General features: G+C 42.9%; 1 protein-coding gene across 2 annotated transcripts in view; it reads right to left on the bottom strand.

Annotated features, from left to right (window-relative positions):
- PRKAR1B (protein kinase cAMP-dependent type I regulatory subunit beta) overlaps positions 1-14736 on the bottom strand; it is a 185779-nt gene extending 171043 nt beyond the window's left edge. The window contains exon 1 of one of the 2 annotated variants that reach the window (XM_077274886.1): positions 14608-14736. The gene's annotated coding sequence lies outside the window, so the exon portion shown is untranslated. Of the gene's footprint in view, positions 1-14510 lie in introns of both variants that reach the window. The other variant, XM_077274888.1, reaches the window with a different exon arrangement.
- Positions 14737-22951: the final 8215 nt, after the last annotated feature.

Raw genomic sequence — 22951 nt, 5'->3', positions numbered from 1 at the left:
TACACTATGGCTATATCTGCTCTGTATACACTATGGCTATATCTGCTCTGTATACACTATGGCTATATCTGCTCTGTATACACTATGGCTATATCTGCTCTGTATACACTATGGCTATATCTGCTCTGTATACACTAGGGCTATATCTGCTCTGTATACACTATGGCTATATCTGCTCTGTATACACTAGGGCTATATCTGCTCTGTATACACTAGGGCTATATCTGCTCTGTATACACTATGGCTATATCTGCTCTGTATACACTAGGGCTATATATGATCTGTACACACTAGAGCTATATCTGCTCTGTATACACTAGGACTACATCTGCTCTGTATATACTAGGGTTATATCTGCTCTGTATACACTAGGGCTACATCTGCTCTGTATACACTAGGGCTATATCTGCTCTGTATACACTAGGGCTATATCTGCTCTGTATATACACTAGTGCTATATCTGCTCTGCATACACTAGTGCTATATCGGCTCTGTATACACTAGGGCTATATCGGCTCTGTATACACTAGGGCTATATCTGCCCTGTATACACTAGGGCTATATCTGCTCTGTATACACTAGGGCTATATCTGCTCTGTATACACTAGGGCTATATCTGCTCTGTATACACTAGGGCTATATCTGCTCTGTATACACTAGGGCTATATATGATCTGTATACACTAGGGCTATATCTGCTCTGTATACACTAGGGCTATATCTGCTCTGTATACACTAGGGCTATATCTGCTCTGTATACACTAGGGCTATATCTCCTCAGTATACACTAGGGCTATATCTGCTCTGTATACACTATGGCTATATCTGCTCTGTATACACTATGGCTATATCTGCTCTGTATACACTAGGGCTACATATGATCTGTATACACTATGGCTATATCTGCTCTGTATACACTAGGGCTATATCTGCCCTGTATACACTAGGGCTATATCTGCTCTGTATACACTAGGGCTATATCTGCTCAGTATACACTAGGGCTATATCTGCTCTGTATACACTAGGGCTATATATGATCTGTATACACTAGGGCTATATCTGCTCTGTATACACTAGGGCTATATCTGCTCTGTATACACTAGGCCTATATCTCCTCAGTATACACTAGGGCTATATCTGCTCTGTATACACTAGGGCTATATCTCCTCTGTATACACTAGGGCTATATCTGCTCTGTATACACTAGGGCTATATATGATCTGTATATACACTAGGGCTATATCTGCTCTGTATACACTAGGGCTATATCTGCTCTGTATACACTAGGGCTATATCTGCTCTATATACACTAGGGCTATATCTGCTCTGTATACACTAGGGCTATATCTGCTCTGTATACACTATGGCTATATCTGCTCTGTATACACTAGGGCTATATCTGATCTGTATACACTAGGGCTATATCTGCTCTATATACACTAGGGCTATATCTCCTCTGTATACACTAGGGCTATATCTCCTCTGTATACACTAGGGCTATATCTGCTCTGTATACACTATGGCTATATCTGCTCTGTATACACTAGGGCTATATCTGCTCTGTATACACTAGGGCTATATCTGCTCTGTATACACTATGGCTATATCTGCTCTGTATACACTAGGGCTATATATGATCTGTATACACTATGGCTATATCTGCTCTGTATACACTAGGGCTATATCTGCTCTGTATACACTAGGGCTATATCTGCTCTGTATACACTAGGGCTATATCTGCTCTGTATACACTAGGGCTATATCTGCTCTGTATACACTATGGCTATATCTGCTCTGTATACACTATGGCTATATCTGCTCTGTATACACTAGGGCTATATCTGCTCTGTATACACTAGGGCTATATCTGCTCTATATACACTAGGGCTATATCTGCTCTGTATACACTAGGACTATATCTCCTCTGTATACACTATGGTTATATCTGCTCTGTATACACTAGGGCTATATATGATCTGTATACACTATGGCTATATCTGCTCTGTATACACTAGGGCTATATCTGCCCTGTATACACTAGGGCTATATCTGCTCTGTATACACTAGGGCTATATCTGCTCAGTATACACTAGGGCTATATATGATCTGTATACACTAGGGCTATATATGATCTGTATACACTATGGCTATATCTGCTCTGTATACACTAGGGCTATATCTGCTCTGTATACACTAGGACTATATCTCCTCAGTATACACTAGGGCTATATCTGCTCTGTATACACTAGGGCTATATCTGCTCTGTATACACTAGGGCTATATCTGCTCTGTATACACTAGGGCTATATCTGCTCTGTATACACTAGGGCTATATATGATCTGTATATACACTAGGGCTATATCTGCTCTGTATACACTAGGGCTATATCTGCTCTGTATACACTAGGGCTATATCTGCTCTATATACACTAGGGCTATATCTGCTCTGTATACACTAGGACTATATCTCCTCAGTATAGACTAGGGCTATATCTGCTCTGTATACACTAGGGCTATATCTGCTCTGTATAGGGCTATATCTGCTCTGTATACACTAGAGCTATATCTGCTCTGTATACACTAGGGCTATATCTGCTCTGTATATACACTAGGGCTATATCTCCTCTGTATACACTAGGGCTATATCTGCTGTGTATACACTAGGACTATATCTGCTCTTTTTATACACAAGGCCTATATCTGCTCTGTATACATTAGGGCTATATCTGCTGTGTATACACTAGTGCTATATCTGCTCTGTATACACTATGGCTATATCTGCTCTGTATACACTAGGGCTATATCTCCTCTGTATACACTAGGGCTATATCTGCTGTGTATACACTAGGGCTATATCTGCTCTGTATACACTAGGACTATATCTGCTCTGTATACACTAGGGCTATATCTGCTCTGTATATACACTAGGGCTATATCTCCTCTGTATACACTAGGGCTATATCTGCTGTGTATACACTAGGGCTATATCTGCTGTGTATACATTAGGGCTATATCTGCTCTGTATACTAGGGCTATATCTGCTCTGTATATACTAGGGCTATATCTGCTCTGTATACACTAGGGCTATATCTGCTCTGTATACACTAGGACTATATCTGCTCTGTATACACTAGGACTATATCTGCTCTGTATATACTAGGGCTATATCTGCTCTGTATACACTAAGGCTATATCTGCTCTGTATACACTAGGGCTATATCTGCTCTGTATATACACTAGGCCTATATCTGCTCTGTATACACTAGGGCTATATCTGCTCGGTATATACTAGGGCTATATCTGCTCTGAATACACTAGGGCTATATCTGCTCTGTATATACACTAGGCCTATATCTGCTCTGTATACACTAGGGCTATATCTGCTCGGTATATACTAGGGCTATATCTGCTCTGTATACACTAGGGCTATATCTGCTCTGTATACACTAGGGCTATATCTGCTCTGTATATACACTAGGCCTATATCTGCTCTGTATACACTAGGGCTATATCTGCTCGGTATATACTAGGGCTATATCTGCTCTGAATACACTAGGGCTATATCTGCTCTGTATATACACTAGGCCTATATCTGCTCTGTATACACTAGGCCTATATCTGCTCGGTATATACTAGGGCTATATCTGCTCTGTATACACTAGGGCTATATGTGCTCTGTATACACTAGGGCTATATCTGCTCTGTATATACACTAGGCCTATATCTGCTCTGTATACACTAGGGCTATATCTGCTCGGTATATACTAGGGCTATATCTGCTCTGAATACACTAGGGCTATATCTGCTCTGTATATACACTAGGCCTATATCTGTTCTGTATACACTAGGGCTATATCTTCTGTATACACTATGGCTATATCTGCGCTGTATACACTAGGGCTATATCTGCTCTGTATACACTAGGGCTATATCTGCTCTATATACACTATGGCTATATCTGCTCTGTATACACCAGTGCTATATCTGCTCTGTATACAGTAGGGCTATATCTGCTGTGTATACACTATGGCTATATCTGCTCTGTATATACACTATGGCTATATCTGCTCTGTATACAGTAGGGCTATATCTGCTCTGTATACACTATGGCTATATCGGCTCTATATACACTATGGCTATATCTGCTCTGTATACACTAGTGCTAAATCTGCTCTGTATACAGTAGGGCTATATCTGCTCTGTATACACTAGGGCTATATCTGCTCTGTATATACACTATGGCTATATCTGCTCTGTATACACTAGGGCTATATCTGCTCTGTATACACTAGGGCTATATCTGCTCTGTATACACTAGGGCTATATCTGCTCTGTATACAGTAGGGCTATATCTGCTCTGTATACACTAGGGCTATTTCTGCTGTGTATACACTAGGCCTATATCTGCTCTGTATACACTAGGGCTATATCGGCTCTATATACACTATGGCTATATCTGCTCTGTATACACTAGTGCTATATCTGCTCTGTATACAGTAGGGCTACATCTGCTCTGTATACACTAGGCCTATATCTGCTCTGTATACAGTAGGGCTATATCTGCTCTGTATATACACTATGGCTATATCTGCTCTGTATATACACTAGGGCTATATCTGCTCTGTATACAGTAGGGCTATATCTGCTCTGTATACACTATGGCTATATCTGCTCTGTATATACACTATGGCTATATCTGCTCTGTATATACACTAGGGCTATATCTGCTCTGTATACACTAGGGCTATATCTGCTCTGTATACACTAGGACTATATCTGCTCTGTATACACTAGGGCTATATTTGCTCTGTATATACTAGGGCTATATCTGCTCTGTATACACTAGGGCTATATCTGCTCTGTATACACTAGGGCTATACTTGCTCTGTATATACTAGGGCTATATCTGCTCTGTATACACTAGGGCTATATGTGCTCTGTATACACTAGGGCTATACTTGCTCTGTATATACTAGGGCTATATCTGCTCTGTATATACTAGGACTATATCTGCTCTGTATATACTAGGACTATATCTGCTCTGTATACACTAGGGCTATATCTGCTCTGCATACACTAGGGCTATATCTGCTCTGTATACACTAGGGCTATATCTGCTCTGTATACACTAGGGCTATATCTGCTCTGTATACTAGGGCTATATCTGCTCTGTATATACTAGGGCTATATCTGCTCTGCATACACTATGGCTATATCTGCTCTGTATACACTATGGCTATATCTGCTCTGTATACTAGGGCTATATCTGCTCTGTATACACTATGGCTATATCTGCTCTGTAAACACTAGGGCTATATCTGCTCTGTATACACTAGGGCTATATCTCCTCTGTATACACTAGGGCTATATCTGGTCTGTATACACTAGGGCTATATCTGCTCTGTATACACTAGGGCTATACTTGCTCTGTATTTACTAGGACTATATCTGCTCTGTATATACTAGGGCTATATCTGCTCTGTATACACTAGGACTATATATGCTCTGTATACACTAGGGCTATACTTGCTCTGTATATACTAGGGCTATATCTGCTCTGTATACACTAGGGCTATATCTGCTCTGTATACACTAGGGCTATATCTGCTCTGTATACACTAGGGCTATATCTGCCGTGTATACACTAGGGCTATATCTCCTCAGTATACACTATGGCTATATCTTCTGTATACACTAGGGCTATATCTGCTCTGTATACACTAGGGCTATATCTGCTCTATATACACTAGGCCTATATCTCCTCTGTATACACACTAGGGCTATATCTGCTCTGTATACAGTAGGGCTATATCTTCTGTATACACTAGGGCTAAATCTGCTCTGTATACACTAGGGCTATATCTGCTCTGTATACACTAGGGCTATATCTGCTCTGTACACACTAGGGCTATATCTGCTCGGTATATACTATGGCTATATCTGCTCTGTATACACTAGGGCTATATCTGCTCTGTATACACTAGGGCTATATCTGCTCTGTATACACTAGGCCTATATCTGCTCTGTATACACTAGGGCTATATCTGCTCTGTATACACTATGGCTATATCGGCTCTGTATACACTAGGGCTATATCTGCTCTGTATACACAAGGCCTATATCTCCTCTGTATACACACTAGGGCTATATCTGCTCTGTATACACTATGGCTATATCTGCTCTGTATACACTAGTGCTATATCTGCTCTGTATACAGTAGGGCTATATCTGCTCTGTATACACTATGGCTATATCGGCTCTATATACACTATGGCTATATCTGCTCTGTATACACTAGTGCTATATCTGCTCTGTATACAGTAGGGCTATATCTGCTCTGTATACACTATGGCTATATCTGCTCTGTATATACACTATGGCTATATCTGCTCTGTATACACTAGGGCTATATCTGCTCTGTATACACTAGGGCTATATCTGCTCTGTATACACTAGGGCTATATCTGCTCTGTATACAGTAGGGCTATATCTGCTCTGTATACACTAGGACTATATCTGCTGTGTATACACTAGGCCTATATCTGCTCTGTATACACTAGGGCTATATCGGCTCTATATACACTATGGCTATATCTGCTCTGTATACACTAGTGCTATATCTGCTCTGTATACAGTAGGGCTATATCTGCTCTGTATACACTATGGCTATATCTGCTCTGTATACACTATGGCTATATCTGCTCTGTATACACTAGGGCTATATCTGCTCTGTATATACACTAGGCCTATATCTGCTCTGTATACAGTAGGGCTATATCTGCTCTGTATATACACTATGGCTATATCTGCTCTGTATATACACTATGGCTATATCTGCTCTGTATATACACTAGGGCTATATCTGCTCTGTATACACTAGGGCTATATCTGCTCTGTATACACTAGGACTATATCTGCTCTGTATACACTAGGGCTATACTTGCTCTGTATACACTAGGGCTATATCTGCTCTGTATACACTAGGGCTATATCTGCTCTGTATACAGTAGGGCTATATCTGCTCTGTATACACTATGGCTATATCTGCTCTGTATATACACTATGGCTATATCTGCTCTGTATATACACTAGGGCTATATCTGCTCTGTATACACTAGGACTATATCTGCTCTGTATACACTAGGGCTATACTTGCTCTGTATATACTAGGGCTATATCTGCTCTGTATACACTAGGGCTATATCTGCTCTGTATACACTAGGGCTATACTTGCTCTGTATATACTAGGGCTATATCTGCTCTGTATACACTAGGGCTATATCTGCTTTGTATACACTAGGGCTATATGTGCTCTGTATACACTAGGGCTATACTTGCTCTGTATATACTAGGGCTATATCTGCTCTGTATATACTAGGACTATATCTGCTCTGTATATACTAGGACTATATCTGCTCTGTATACACTATGGCTATATCTGCTCTGCATACACTAGGGCTATATCTGCTCTGTATACACTAGGGCTATATCTGCTCTGTATACACTAGGGCTATATCTGCTCTGTATACTAGGGCTATATCTGCTCTGTATACACTATGGCTATATCTGCTCTGTATACACTATGGCTATATCTGCTCTGTATACACTAGGGCTATATCTGCTCTGTATACTAGGGCTATATCTGCTCTGTATACACTATGGCTATATCTGCTCTGTATACACTAGGGCTATATCTGCGCTGTATACACTAGGGCTATATCTCCTCAGTATACACTAGGGCTATATCTGCCGTGTATACACTAGGGCTATATCTGCTCTGTATACACTAGGGCTATATCTGCTGTGTATACACTAGTGCTATATCTGCTCTGTATACATTAGGGCTATATCTGCTGTGTATACACTAGGACTATATCTGCTCTGTATATACTAGGGCTATATCTGCTCTGTATACACTAAGGCTATATCTGCTCTGTATACACTAGTGCTATATCTGCTCTATATATACACTAGGACAATATCTGCTCTGTATAGACACTAGGACTATATCTGCTCTGTATACACTAGTGCTGTATCTGCTCTGTATACACTAGGGCTATATCTGCTCTGTATACACTAGGGCTATATCTGCTCTGTTTATACTAGGGCTATATCTGCTCTGTATACACTAGGGCTATATCTCCTCTGTATACACTAGGGCTATATCTGCTTTGTATATACTAGGACTATATCTGCTCTGTATACACTAGGGCTATATCTGCTCTGTATACACTAGGGCTAAATCTCCTCTGTATACACTAGGGTATATCTGCTCTGTATAGACACTAGGACTATATCTGCTCTGTATACACTAGGGCTATATCTGCGCAGTATACACTAGGGCTATATCTCCTCAGTATACACTATGGCTATATCTGCCGTGTATACACTAGGGCTATATCTCCTCAGTATACACTAGGGCTATATCTGCTCTGTATACACTAGTGCTATATCTGCTCTGTATACACTAGGGCTATATCTCCTCAGTATACACTAGGGCTATATCTGCTCTGTATATACACTAGTGCTATATCTCCTCTGTATACACTAGGCCTATATCTCCTCTGTATATACACTAGGGCTATATCTGCTCTGTATACACTAGTGCTATATCTGCTCTGTATACACTAGGGCTATATCTGCGCTGTATACACTAGGGCTATATCTGCTCTGTATACACTAGGGCTATATCTTCTGTATACACTAGGGCTATATCTGCTCTGTATACACTAGGGCTATATCTGCTCTATATACACTAGGCCTATATCTCCTCTGTATACACACTAGGGCTATATCTGCTCTGTATACACTAGGGCTATATCTGCGCTGTATACACTAGGGCTATATCTGCTCTGTATACACTAGGGCTATATCTGCTCTGTATACACTAGGGCTATATCTGCTCTGTATACACTAGGGCTATATCTGCTCTGTATACACTAGTGCTATATCTGCTCTGTATACACCAGGGCTATATCTGCTCTGTATACACTAGTGCTATATCTGCTCTGTATACACTAGGGCTATATCTGCTCTGTATATACTAGTGCTATATCTCCTCTGTATACACTAGGCCTATATCTCCTCTGTATACACACTAGGGCTATATCTGCTCTGTATACACTAGGGCTATATCTGCTCTGTATACACTAGTGCTATATCTCCTCTGTATACACTAGGCCTATATCTCCTCTGTATACACACTAGGGCTATATCTGCTCTGTATACACTAGTGCTATATCTGCGCTGTATACACTAGGGCTATATCTGCGCTGTATACACTAGGGCTATATCTTCTGTATACACTAGGGCTATATCTGCTCTATATACACTAGGGCTATATCTGTTCTGCATATACACTAGGGCTATATCTGCCCTGTATACAGTAGGGCTATATCTGCTCTGTATACACTAGGGCTAAATCTGCTCTGTATACACTAGGGCTATATCTGCTCTGTACACACTAGGGCTATATCTGCTCTGTACACACTAGGGCTATATCTGCTCTGTACACACTAGGGCTATATCTGCTCTGTATACACTAGGGCTATATCTCCTCAGTATATACACTAGGGCTATATCTGCTCTATAAACACTAGGGCTATATCTGCTCTGTATACACTAGGGCTATATCTGCTCTGTATATACACTAGGGCTATATCTGCTCTGTATACACTAGGGCTATATCTGCTCTGTATAGGGCTATATCTGCTCTGTATACACTAGAGCTATATCTGCTCTGTATACACTAGGGCTATATCTGCTCTGTATACACTAGGGCTATATCTGCTCTCTATAGGGCTATATATGCTCTGTATACACTAGGGCTATATCTGCTCTGTATACACTAGGGCCATACTTGCTCTGTATATACTAGGACTATATCTGCTCTGTATACACTAGGGCTATATCTGCTCTGTATATACACTATGGCTATATCTGCTCTGTATACACTAGGGCTATATCTGCTCTGTATACACTAGGGCTATATCTGCTCTGTATATACTAGGGCTATATCTGCTCTGCATACACTAAGGCTATATCTGCTCTGTATACACTAGGGCTATATCTGCTCTGGATATACACTAGGCCTATATCTGCTCTGTATATACTAGGGCTATATCTGCTCTGTATACACTAGGGCTATATCTGCTCTGTATATACACTAGGGCTATATCTGCTCTGGATATACACTAGGCCTATATCTGCTCTGTATACACTAGGGCTATATCTGCTCTGTATATACTAGGGCTATATCTGCTCCGTATACACTAGGGCTATATCTGCTCTGTATATACACTAGTGCTATATCTGTAATGTATACACTAGGGCTATATCTGCTCTGTATACACTAGGGCTATATCTGCTGTGTATATACTAGGCCTATATCTGCTCTGTATACACTAGGGCTATATCGGCTCTATATACACTATGGCTATATCTGCTCTGGATATACTAGGGCTATATCTGCTCTGTATACACTAGGGCTATATCTGCTCTATATACACTAGGGCTATATCTGCTCTGTATACAATAGGGCTATATCTGCTCTGTATACACTAGGGCTAAATCTGATCTGTACACACTAGGGCTATATCTGCTCGGTATACACTAGTGCTATATCTGCTCTGTATACACTAGTGCTATATCTGCTCTGTATACACTAGTGCTATATCTGCTCTGTATACACTAGGGCTATATCTGCTGTGTATACACTAGGGCTATATCTGCTCTGTATACACTAGGGCTATATCTGACCTGTATACACTAGGGTATATCTACTCTGTATACACTAGGGCTATATCTGCTCTGTATACACTAGTGCTATATCTGCTCTGTATACACTAGGGCTATATCTGCTCTGTATATACTAGGGCTATATCTGCTCTGTATATACTAGGACTATATCTGCTCTGTATACACTAGGGCTATATCTGCTCTGTATATACTAGTGCTATATCTGCTCTGTATACACTATGGCTATATCTGCTCTGTATACAGTAGGGCTATATCTGCTCTGTATATACACTATGGCTATATCTGCTCTGTATACACTAGTGCTATATCTGCTCTGTATACACTAGGGCTATATCTGCTCTGTATACACTAGGACTATATCTGCTCTGTATACACTAGGACTATATCTGCTCTGTATACACTAGTGCTATATCTGCTCTGTATACACTAGTGCTATATCTGCTCTGTATACACTAGGGCTATATCTGCTCTGTATACACTAGGGCTATATCTTCTGTATACACTAGGGCTATATCTGCTCTGTATACACTATGGCTATATCTGCTCTGTATACACTAGGGCTATATCTGCTCTGTATACACTAGGGCTATATCTTCTGTATACACTAGGACTATATCTGCTCTGTATACACTAGGGCTATATCTGCTCTGTATACACTAGGGCTATATCTGCTGTGTATACACTAGTGCTACATCTGCTCTGTATACACTAGGGCTATATCTGCTCTGTATACACTATGGCTATATCTGCTCTGTATACACTAGGGCTATATCTGCTCTGTATACACTAGGGCTATATCTTCTGTATACACTATGGCTATATCTGCTCTGTATATACTAGGGCTATATCTGCTCTGTATACACTAGGGCTATATCTGCTCTGTATACACTAGGGCTATATCTGCTCTGTATATACTATGGCTATGTCTGCTCTGTATACACTAGGGCTATATCTGCTCTGTATACACTATGGCTATATCTGCTCTGTATACACTAGGGCTATATCTGCCCTGTATACACTAGGGCTATATCTGCTCTGTATATACTAGGGCTATATCTGCTCTGTATACACTAGTGCTATATCTCCTCAGTATATACACTAGGGCTATGTCTGCTCTGTATACACTAGGGCTATATCTGCTCTGTATACACTAGGGCTATATCTGCTCTGTATATACTAGGGCTATATCTGCTCTGTATATACTAGGACTATATCTGCTCTGTATACACTAGGGCTATATCTGCTCTGTATATACTAGTGCTATATCTGCTCTGTATACACTATGGCTATATCTGCTCTGTATACAGTAGGGCTATATCTGCTCTGTATATACACTATGGCTATATCTGCTCTGTATACACTAGTGCTATATCTGCTCTGTATACACTAGGGCTATATCTGCTCTGTATACACTAGGACTATATCTGCTCTGTATACACTAGGACTATATCTGCTCTGTATACACTAGTGCTATATCTGCTCTGTATACACTAGTGCTATATCTGCTCTGTATACACTAGGGCTATATCTGCTCTGTATACACTAGGGCTATATCTTCTGTATACACTAGGGCTATATCTGCTCTGTATACACTATGGCTATATCTGCTCTGTATACACTAGGGCTATATCTGCTCTGTATACACTAGGGCTATATCTTCTGTATACACTAGGACTATATCTGCTCTGTATACACTAGGGCTATATCTGCTCTGTATACACTAGGGCTATATCTGCTGTGTATACACTAGTGCTACATCTGCTCTGTATACACTAGGGCTATATCTGCTCTGTATACACTATGGCTATATCTGCTCTGTATACACTAGGGCTATATCTGCTCTGTATACACTAGGGCTATATCTTCTGTATACACTATGGCTATATCTGCTCTGTATATACTAGGGCTATATCTGCTCTGTATACACTAGGGCTATATCTGCTCTGTATACACTAGGGCTATATCTGCTCTGTATATACTATGGCTATGTCTGCTCTGTATACACTAGGGCTATATCTGCTCTGTATACACTATGGCTATATCTGCTCTGTATACACAAGGGCTATATCTGCCCTGTATACACTAGGGCTATATCTGCTCTGTATATACTAGGGCTATATCTGCTCTGTATACACTAGTGCTATATCTCCTCAGTATATACACTAGGGCTATGTCTGCTCTGTATACACTAGGGCTATATCTGCTCTGTATACACTAGGGCTATATCTGCTCTGTATACACTAGTGCTATATCTGCTCTGTATACACTATGGCTATATCTGCTCTGTATACACTAGTGCTATATCTGCTCTGTATACAATAGGGCTATACCTGCTCTGTATACACTAGGGCTATATCTGCTCTGTATACACTAGTGCTATATCTGCTCTGTATACACTATGGCTATATCTGCTCTGTATACACTAGGGCTATATCTGCTCTGTATACACTAGTGCTATATCTGCTCTGTATACACTAGGGCTATATCTGCTCTGTATACACTAGGGCTATATCTGCTCTGTATACACTAGGGCTATATCTGCTCTGTATACACTAGGGCTATATCTGCTCTGTATACACTAGGGCTATATCTGCTCTGTATACACTAGGGCTATATCTGCTCTGTATACACTAGGGCTATATCTGCTCTGTATACACTAGGGCTATATCTGCTCTGTACACACTAGGGCTATATCTGCTCTGTACACACTAGGGCTATATCTTCTGTATACACTATGGCTATATCTGCTCTGTATACACTAGGGCTATATCTGCTCTGTATACACTAGGGCTATATCTGCTCTGTATACACTAGGGCTATACTTGCTCTGTATACACTAGGGCTATATCTGCTCTGTATACACTAGGGCTATATCTGCTCTGTATACACTAGGGCTATATCTCCTCTGTATACACTAGGGCTATATCTGCTCTGTATACACTAGGGCTATATCTGCTCTGTATACACTATGGCTATATCTGCTCTGTATATACTAGGGCTATGTCTGCTCTGTATACACTAGTGCTATATCTGCTCTGTATACACTATGGCTATATCTGCTCTGTATACACTAGTGCTATATCTGCTCTGTATACACTAGGGCTATATCTGCTCTGTATACACTAGGGCTATATCTGCTCTGTATACACTAGGGCTATATCTGCTCTGTATACACTAGGGCTATATCTGCTCTGTATACACTAGGGCTATATCTGCTCTGTATACACTAGGGCTATATCTGCTCTGTATACACTAGGGCTATATCTGCTCTGTATACACTAGGGCTATACCTGCTCTGTATACACTAGGGCTATATCTGCTCTGTATACACTAGGCCTGTATCTCCTCAGTATATACTGTACACTTCCCCCGCTGTGATGGCTCAGTACGGATACACAGCTGTGAGCAGACACTCGGACAGTCACCTCCTCTCCCCTGCCCTGCTGGGCACGGATGTAGCAGAGCGGACTGTGTCACGATATTAGGCCGTGCCCCCCAGGACTGCAGGACATCCTGCTGCATTTATGTCGCAGCTATCACGACGCACGGTGAGGGCTGCTGATCATGACATGAGCCGCTCGGCTCTGCTGCATCTGCCCGTAGGCCCCACTGCTGTGTGATGGAGACTATGCGGAGCGGCGGACTGAGGAGCGGGAGGAGGGGGCTGTTTACCGCATGGCGAGCGGCACTGGTGACCCGCGGTATTCCGCGTCCGCCGCCGAGTGCGGGGATGGAGGAGGACCGGCTCCTTACCGTTATATCCGAGGCAGGAGGAGGAGAAAGCTTCAGCGTCGGGGAGGGGGGGTGCAGTGGGAGTCTGGCCGGGGACAGAACGGGGTACGAGGCTTACCGGAGCGGAGATGGAGAGGTGTCGGGGCCCGGGCTCCAGCGCTGACACTGCCGCCTCTGACGTCACACAACCTCGTTTTCACTCATCTCTTTTATTGCTAATGGCTGTGTGGCTGTCACCACTGCTGTCACTATTATCACTGCTGTCACTATTATCACTGCTGTCACCACTGCTGTCACTATTATCACTGCTGTCACTATTATCACTGCTGTCACCACTGCTGTCACTATTATCACTGCTGTCACCACTGCTGTCACTATTATCACTGCTGTCACCACTGCTGTCACTATTATCACTGCTGTCACCACTGCTGTCACTATTATCACTGCTGTCACCACTGCTGTCACTATTATCACTGCTGTCACTATTATCACTGCTGTCACCACTGCTGTCACTATTATCACTGCTGTCACTATTATCACTGCTGTCACCACTGCTGTCACTATTATCACTGCTGTCACCACTGCTGTCACTATTATCACTGCTGTCACCACTGCTGTCACTATTATCACTGCTGTCACCACTGCTGTCACTATTATCACTGCTGTCACTATTATCACTGCTGTCACCACTGCTGTCACTATTATCACTGCTGTCACCACTGCTGTCACTATTATCACTGCTGTCACTAGTATCACTGCTGTCACCACTGCTGTCACTATTATCACTGCTGTCACTATTATCACTGCTGTCACCACTGCTGTCACTATTATCACTGCTGTCACTATTATCACTGCTGTCACCACTGCTGTCACTATTATCATTGCTGTCACTATTATCACTGCTGTCACCACTGCTGTCACTATTATCATTGCTGTCACTATTATCACTGCTGTCACTATTATCACTGCTGTCACCACTGCTGTCACTAATATCACCGCTGTCACCACTGCTGTCACTAGTATCACTGGTGTCACCACTGCTGTCACTACTGCTGTCACTATTATCACTGCTGTCACTATTATCACTGCTGTCACCACTGCTGTCACTATTATCACTGCTGTCACCACTGCTGTCACTATTATCATTGCTGTCACTACTGCTGTCACCACTGCTGTCACTAATATCACCGCTGTCACCACTGCTGTCACCACAGCTGTCACTACTGCTGTCACTATTATCACTGCTGTCACCACTGCTGTCACTATTATCACTGCTGTCACTACTGCTGTCACTATTATCACTGCTGTCACCACTGCTGTCACTATTATCACTGCTGTCACAACGACTGTCATTAGTATCACTACTGTCACTATTATCACTGCTGTCACCACTGCTGTCACCACTGCTGTCACTATTATCACTGCTGTCACCACGACTCACTATTATCACTGCTGTCACCACGACTGTCACTATTATCACTGCTGTCACTATTATCACTGCTGTCACCACTGCTGTCACTATTATCACTGCTGTCACTATTATCATTGCTGTCAATACTGCTGTCACCACTGCTGTCACTAATATCACCGCTGTCACCACTGCTGTCACTAGTATCACTGCTGTCACCTCTGCTGTCACTACTGCTGTCACTATTATAACTGCTGTCACCACGACTGTCATTAGTATCACTGCTGTCACCACTGCTGTCACTACTTCTGTCACTATTATCACTGCTGTCACCACGACTGTCATTAGTATCACTGCTGTCACTATCACTACTGCTGTCACCACTGCTGTCACTATTATCACTGCTGTCACCACTGCTGTCACTATTATCACTGCTGTCACCACTGCTGTCACTATTATCACTGCTGTCACCACGACTGTCATTAGTATCACTGCTGTCACTACTGCTGTCACTATTATCACTGCTGTCACCACTGCTGTCACTAGTATCACTGCTGTCACCACTGCTGTCACTAGTATCACTGCTGTCACTATTATCACTGCTGTCACCACGACTGTCATTAGTATCACTGCTGTCACTACTGCTGTCACCACTGCTGTCACTAGTATCACTGCTGTCACTACCTCTGTCACCAGTGCTGTCACTATTATCACTGCGGTCACTACTGCTGTCACTATTATCACTGCTGTCACCACTGCTGTCACTATTATCACTGCTGTCACCACTGCTGTCACTAGTATCACTGCTGTCACTACCTCTGTCACCAGTGCTGTCACAATTATCACTGCGGTCACTACTGCTGTCACTAGTATCACTGCTGTCACCACTGCTGTCACTACTGATGTCACTATTATCACTGCTGTCACTATTATCACTGCTGTCACCACTGCTGTCACTATTATCACTGCTGTCACTACTGCTGTCACTATTATCACTGCTGTCACCACTGCTGTCACTATTATCACTGCTGTCACAACGACTGTCATTAGTATCACTACTGTCACTATTATCACTGCTGTCACCACTGCTGTCACTATTATCACTGCTGTCACCACGACTCACTATTATCACTGCTGTCACCACGACTGTCACTATTATCACTGCTGTCACTATTATCACTGCTGTCACTATTATCACTGCTGTCACTATTATCACTGCTGTCACTATTATCACTGCTGTCACTATTATCACTGCTGTCACCACTGCTGTCACTATTATCATTGCTGTCAATACTGCTGTCACCACTGCTGTCACTAATATCACCGCTGTCACCACTGCTGTCACTAGTATCACTGCTGTCACCTCTGCTGTCACTACTGCTGTCACTATTATAACTGCTGTCACCACGACTGTCATTAGTATCACTGCTGTCACCACTGCTGTCACTACTGCTGTCACTATTATCACTGCTGTCACCACGACTGTCATTAGTATCACTGCTGTCACTATCACCACTGCTGTCACTACTGCTGTCACTATTATCACTGCTGTCACCACTGCTGTCACTATTATCACTGCTGTCACCACTGCTGTCACTATTATCACTGCTGTCACCACTGCTGTCACTAGTATCACTGCTGTCACTACCTCTGTCACCAGTGCTGTCACAATTATCACTGCGGTCACTACTGCTGTCACTATTATCACTGCTGTCACCACTGCTGTCACTATTATCACTGCAATCACTACTGCTGTCACTATTATCACTGCTGTCACTACTGCTGTCACTATTATCACTGCTGTCACTACTGCTGTCACTATTATCACTGCGGTCACTACTGCTGTCACTATTATCACTGCTGTCACCACTGCTGTCAATAGTATCACTGCTGTCACTACTGCTGTCACCACTGCTGTCACTATTATCATTGCTGTCACTACTGCTGTCACGACTGCTGTCACTAATATCATCGCTGTCACCACTGCTGTCACTATTATCACTGCTGTCACCACTGCTGTCACTATTATCACTGCTGTCACTACTGCTGTCACCACTGCTGTCACTAATATCACCGCTGTCACCACTGCTGTCACTAGTATCACTGCTGTCACCACTGCTGTCACTATTATCACTGCTGTCACCACTGCTGTCAGTAGTATCACTGCTGTCACCACTGCTGTCACTAATATCACCGCTGTCACCACTACTGTCACTATTATCACTGCTGTCACTAATATCACCGCTGTCACCACTGCTGTCACTATTATCACTGCTATCACCACTGCTGTCACTATTATCACTGCTGTCACCACGACTGTCATTAGTATCACTGCTGTCACTACTGCTGTCACTATTATCACTGCTGTCACCACTGCTGTCACTACTATCACTGCTGTCACTATTATCACAGCTGTCACTACTACTGTCACCACTGCTGTCACTAGTATCACTGCTGTCACTACCTCTGTCACCAGTGCTGTCACTATTATCAGTGCGGTCACTACTGCTGTCACTATTATCACTTCTGTCACCACTGCTGTCACTAGTATCACTGCTGTCACTACTGCTGTCACCACTGCTGTCACTATTATCATTGCTGTCACTACTGCTGTCACCACTGCTGTCACTAATATCACTGTCACCACTGCTGTCACTATTATCACTGCTGTCACTATTATCACTGCTGTCACTATTATCATTGCTGTCAATACTGCTGTCACCACTGCTGTCACTAATATCACCGCTGTCACCACTGCTGTCACTAGTATCACTGCTGTCACCTCTGCTGTCACTACTGCTGTCACTATTATAACTGCTGTCACCACGACTGTCATTAGTATCACTGCTGTCACCACTGCTGTCACTACTTCTGTCACTATTATCACTGCTGTCACCACGACTGTCATTAGTATCACTGCTGTCACTATCACTACTGCTGTCACCACTGCTGTCACTATTATCACTGCTGTCACCACTGCTGTCACTATTATCACTGCTGTCACCACTGCTGTCACTATTATCACTGCTGTCACCACGACTGTCATTAGTATCACTGCTGTCACTACTGCTGTCACTATTATCACTGCTGTCACCACTGCTGTCACTAGTATCACTGCTGTCACCACTGCTGTCACTAGTATCACTGCTGTCACTATTATCACTGCTGTCACCACGACTGTTAGTATCACTGCTGTCACTACTGCTGTCACCATTGCTGTCACTAGTATCACTGCTGTCACTACCTCTGTCACCAGTGCTGTCACTATTATCACTGCGGTCACTACTGCTGTCACTATTATCACTGCTGTCACCACTGCTGTCACTATTATCACTGCTGTCACCACTGCTGTCACTAGTATCACTGCTGTCACTACCTCTGTCACCAGTGCTGTCACAATTATCACTGCGGTCACTACTGCTGTCACTATTATCACTGCTGTCACCACTGCTGTCACTGTTATCACTGCAATCACTACTGCTGTCACTATTATCACTGCTGTCACAACGACTGTCATTAGTATCACTACTGTCACTATTATCACTGCTGTCACCACTGCTGTCACTATTATCACTGCTGTCACCACGACTCACTATTATCACTGCTGTCACCACGACTGTCACTATTATCACTGCTGTCACTATTATCACTGCTGTCACTATTATCACTGCTGTCACCACTGCTGTCACTATTATCACTGCTGTCACTATTATCACTGCTGTCACCACTGCTGTCACTATTATCATTGCTGTCAATACTGCTGTCACCACTGCTGTCACTAATATCACCGCTGTCACCACTGCTGTCACTAGTATCACTGCTGTCACCTCTGCTGTCACTACTGCTGTCACTATTATAACTGCTGTCACCACGACTGTCATTAGTATCACTGCTGTCACCACTGCTGTCACTACTGCTGTCACTATTATCACTGCTGTCACCACGACTGTCATTAGTATCACTGCTGTCACTATCACCACTGCTGTCACTACTGCTGTCACTATTATCACTGCTGTCACCACTGCTGTCACTATTATCACTGCTGTCACCACTGCTGTCACTATTATCACTGCTGTCACCACTGCTGTCACTAGTATCACTGCTGTCACTACCTCTGTCACCAGTGCTGTCACAATTATCACTGCGGTCACTACTGCTGTCACTATTATCACTGCTGTCACCACTGCTGTCACTATTATCACTGCAATCACTACTGCTGTCACTATTATCACTGCTGTCACTACTGCTGTCACTATTATCACTGCTGTCACTACTGCTGTCACTATTATCACTGCGGTCACTACTGCTGTCACTATTATCACTGCTGTCACCACTGCTGTCAATAGTATCACTGCTGTCACTACTGCTGTCACCACTGCTGTCACTATTATCATTGCTGTCACTACTGCTGTCACGACTGCTGTCACTAATATCATCGCTGTCACCACTGCTGTCACTATTATCACTGCTGTCACCACTGCTGTCACTATTATCACTGCTGTCACTACTGCTGTCACCACTGCTGTCACTAATATCACCGCTGTCACCACTGCTGTCACTAGTATCACTGCTGTCACCACTGCTGTCACTATTATCACTGCTGTCACCACTGCTGTCAGTAGTATCACTGCTGTCACCACTGCTGTCACTAATATCACCGCTGTCACCACTACTGTCACTATTATCACTGCTGTCACTAATATCACCGCTGTCACCACTGCTGTCACTATTATCACTGCTATCACCACTGCTGTCACTATTATCACTGCTGTCACCACGACTGTCATTAGTATCACTGCTGTCACTACTGCTGTCACTATTATCACTGCTGTCACCACTGCTGTCACTACTATCACTGCTGTCACTATTATCACAGCTGTCACTACTACTGTCACCACTGCTGTCACTAGTATCACTGCTGTCACTACCTCTGTCACCAGTGCTGTCACTATTATCAGTGCGGTCACTACTGCTGTCACTATTATCACTTCTGTCACCACTGCTGTCACTAGTATCACTGCTGTCACTACTGCTGTCACCACTGCTGTCACTATTATCATTGCTGTCACTACTGCTGTCACCACTGCTGTCACTAATATCACTGTCACCACTGCTGTCACTATTATCACTGCTGTCACTATTATCACTGCTGTCACCACTGCTGTCACTATTATCACTGCTGTCACTACTGCTGTTACTAATACCACCGCTGTCACCACTGCTGTCACTAGTATCACTGCTGTCACCACTGCTGTCACTATTATCACTCCTGTCACTACTGCTGTCACCACTGCTGTCACTAGTATCACTGCTATCACCACTGCTGTCACTATTATCACTGCTGTCACCACTGTTGTCACTATTATCACTGCTGTCACCACTGCTGTCACCACTGCTGTCACTAATATCACCGCTGTCACCACTGCTGTCACTATTATCACTGCTATCACCACTGCTGTCACTATTATCACTGCTGTCACCACTGTTGTCACTATTATCACTGCTGTCACCACTGCTGTCACCACTGCTGTCACTAATATCACCGCTGTCACCACTACTGTCACTAGTATCACTGCTATAAGGAGAAAATAATGTACACTCTGGTCTAGAATATGAGGTGCAGGTGGAACGGACTATGATAGCCCCAGAAGGAGTAGTAGATTCACTGCACACTCTCTTTGATAGTTTGAAAGCATGTTTACAAAATATATTCCAAAGATAATTTAAAAAAATTCAAAAAATTACAAACCACAAGCAGTGAAGTAGTATAGTCTAATTCAAACCCAACGTTTCGACCCTCCTGGGTCTTAGTGATGGGGTTACTTGGTTTCTGGTGCAAGAGTAGAGGGTGAAGAATATAAAGAGGGACCCTTGGTGTCTAGAATCCAGACGCTGCTCGTGGCGTTGTGGCTGAGGCTGTTAAGCGGCGCTCCCTCGCCCTGCTAGGTGTGTGGCTGCTACATCTACAAATGTCAGGAGCCAAGTGTGAACCTTTCATTTTAAAGAGAACCTGACATTTGCCAAAAATATGTTTTGTTGTTTTTTTCCCCTAGTTTAAATGCCGCTGTTTTGTTGAATTTCTGTTCTTCTCCTTTCCTGAGAGTTGACCCTCTGTTCCCCTTATATCAATATAATCTTCTTAGCCAACTGGGTGTGGTCGTCAACTATTCTCTATGGGAGTATTGTTGCCCAGTGTTAATGAATACATCGATTTAGTGATGCACAACCCTCTTTTCTTCATCCAAAAAAACATATGAATACATTTATGAATAAAATACATATTCGGTATTGGCAAGTAACTAAAAGTGTGATCTAATAATAATAATCTTTATATAGCGCTAACATATTCCGCAGCGCTTTACAGTTTGCACACATTATCATCACTGTCCCTGTTGGGGCTCACAATCTACATTCTCTATCAGTATGTCTTTGGAAGGTGGGAGGAAACTCACGCAAACACAGGGAGAACATACAAACTCTTTGCAGATGTTGTGGGATTTGAACCCAGGACTCCAGCGCTGCAAGGCTGCTGTGCTATCCACTGAGCCACCATGCTGCCCATAGTGAGCTATCGAAATATAACATTACTGAGATCCGTAAATGGTTTTTTTTTTCAGGACAATTTTATTTTTTACAATGGGCCTAAGTACTAACAGGCAGAGATAATTGCTAACAATCTGACAGTTGTACCCGGCGTCGGCTCAGAGTGGTCATCTACAGCTCCTGTAGGTGAATCAACTGCTTCATGTCAACAGGGCCGCTCTGTTAACAGGGCGTGACTACTGACATGGTGCTGATTAGGTATGAGTGGAACCGTGGAAGTTCGGGTTCTGGTACCCGACCAAACTTTAGTCCAGAGTTCAGTTTGAGTATCAGACTTGTCACCGACTGCTCCTGCCGGCGATTCTGCTGCTTCATGTCAACAGGGCAGCTCTGTTGACGGGGCGTGACTACTGACATGGTGCTGATTAGGGATGAGTGGAACCGTGGAAGTTCGGGTTCTGGTACCCGACCAAACTTTAGTCCAGAGTTCAGTTCGAGTATCAGACTTGTC

This window comes from Ranitomeya variabilis, chromosome 7, assembly GCF_051348905.1.
Source record: "Ranitomeya variabilis isolate aRanVar5 chromosome 7, aRanVar5.hap1, whole genome shotgun sequence".
Lineage (NCBI taxonomy): Eukaryota > Metazoa > Chordata > Amphibia > Anura > Dendrobatidae > Ranitomeya > Ranitomeya variabilis.
Note: the sequence above shows the minus strand (reverse complement) of the source record. Positions and strands in the feature narration are given on the sequence as shown.